The following is a 2,520-nucleotide window of genomic DNA, read 5'->3' on the forward strand; positions in this document are numbered from 1 at the left end:
TGGGAACATGGAAGAACTCCTTCAACCCGGATTCGTGAGAGAATTGACAAGTTCCTTGGTTCGGTGTCGTGGTGTTCAATGTTTAGAAGTGCTTCAGTCCAACACATTGTGCGAGTCAAATCCAACCATGCTCCTATTCTATTTAGAAGCGATGCCACTGCTGCAAAAAAGAAGAAAAAGAAAAAGACTACAAGTTTGAAACATATTGGCTCATTGATGATGGTTGTGAGGAGGTAATTAAGGGTGCATGGGAAGGGGCAGCCATTTTAAGTGTGGTTGGGAAAGTGGCAGTGGTGGGTAAATCTTATCTAGGTGGAGTGATGAGCACTTCAACAACCTTGGGAAGCAGATTGCACAGATTGAAATTGCTTTGCAAAATGCCCACGCGCAGCCTATTAGTGAAGAAAATTACAAGGACTGTAATGAGCTTGAGCAACACCTTGAGGATTTGCAAGAAAAGTAAGAAGCACATTGGCATTTGAGGTCTCGAGTCGCAGAGGTTATAGAAGGTGACAGAAATAAAAAAAATATTCCCATCACAAGGCTTCGCAACCCAAAGGAAGAATACAATCAGTGGCCTTTTAGATAAAAAGGGAAAATGGAGAACCGAGGAGGAGGACGTAGCTGCTATTATTAATGGATATTTTGAAGGTATTTTTACCTCATCCAATCCCACTAACCATGACTTTGAGCAGGTTCTTTCAAATGTGCTGGAAGCTATTTCTCAATCCATGAATGTGATGCTCATGAAGCCCTATACTAATGAGGATGTTTACGTGGCTCTCAAGCAAATGCACGCCAATAAGGCCCCTGGCCTGGACGGGTTGCACACTATCTTTTATCAACATTTTTGGCACATAGTTAGTAATAATGTAGCGAGTTTAATTACTGGGATTTTGAATGGAAACTCTTTTCCGGAAACTGTAAACAAAACTAATATTGCTCTCATTCCGAAAGTTAAAGAACCCAAAAAAGCTATTGAATTCCGCCCCATTAGCTTATAGAATGTCATTTACAAACTTGTCTCAAAATGTCTTGTGATCTGTCTACAAGATGTGTTGACTGAGATTATTTCCAAGAATCCAATAATCAGAGTGCTTTTGTTCCCGGAAGATTAATAACGGATAATGCGTTAATTGCATTAGAGTTATTTCATTCTATGAAGAAGAGAAGTAGGGGCCGCAAGGGTCACATTGCTATGAAATTAGACATATGCAAAGCTTATAACAGAGTTGGATGGGGATTTTTGAGACAATTACTTCTAAAAATGGGTTTTGATGGAAGATGGGTAAACTTGGTGATGACTTTGGTTTCTTCAATGAAGTATTCTTTTGTGATTAAGGGGGAAGTGTGTGGTGCGGTTACTCCCTCTAGAGGTTTACGTCAAGGTGACCCCCTTTCTCCTTATTTATTCATTATTGTGGCTAATGCTTTTTCCCACATGATTGATGATTCAGAGTTAGGTGGCGAGGGGTGACATTCATGGTGTGTAAGCGAGCCGAAAGGTCCAAATGATAGTCTACTTTTTAATAGGGAAAATCGAAAGGAATGCTCAAACATTGTTGATATTCTCAACCAGTACGAAGCAGCATCCGGGCAATAAATTAATTATGAGAAATCGGAAGTGTCCTTTAGTAAAGGGATCGAGACTAAGCAAAAGGAAGAGATTCTAGGCATTTTAAACATGAAGCAAGTCAAGCGCCATGAAAAATATCTTGGTATTTCAAAGTCGAAACGGAGTATTTTTAAGGCTCTTCTTGATAGAATATGGAAGAAATTGCAAGGATGGAAAAGGAAGTTTTTATCTCAAGCCGATAAAGAAATTTTGTTAAAATCGTTCATCCAAGCAATTTTCGACTTATCTTATGGGAGTTTACAAATTCCCTAGTGAGGTAATTAGGAAAATTCACGCAGCTATGTCGATTTTTTGGTGGGGCCAAAGTGAAGGGAGGAAACGCATTCATCGGAGAAAATGGGAATCTTTGTGTACTCTCAAATGTCTTGGGGGTATGGGATTGCGCGACTTAGCAGTTTTCAACAATGCCCTCTTTGTAGGAAAGCTTGGAGATTGATGAGAAATCCAAACTCCCTTTTAGGTCGGGTAATGAAGGCAAAATACTACCATAATTCGGATTTCTCGGGCTCATTTCTGGGATTTTGGGGAAAGCTTCTTGTATGTGGTGCAGTATTTGAGGGTCAAAGGCGCTTGTGAAAGAAGATGTTTTGTGTAGGGGTGAAAGTAATATGGATTAACACCACAAACCAAACCAATCTAAACCAATTAACAATTCGGTTAGTTTTTTGGAAATTGGTTTGGATCGGTTTGGGATTTTGAAAAAATATGGATTGCGAACCCGTTTCGATTTTGGACTTCCAAAAATCGACAATCGAATTTATATAAAGCCCAATATCCCAGCCCATATTTCCATTTACATATAAATCAAAACCCTATTTTTCCTTCCATTCACTCCTTTCCCTTTCAACCTTCACTCTTTCCCTTAGGTTTTCTCACAAACCGAT

This window comes from Chenopodium album, chromosome 2 (genome assembly GCF_948465745.1).
Source record: "Chenopodium album chromosome 2, dcCheAlbu1.1, whole genome shotgun sequence".
Taxonomy (NCBI): domain Eukaryota; kingdom Viridiplantae; phylum Streptophyta; class Magnoliopsida; order Caryophyllales; family Amaranthaceae; genus Chenopodium; species Chenopodium album.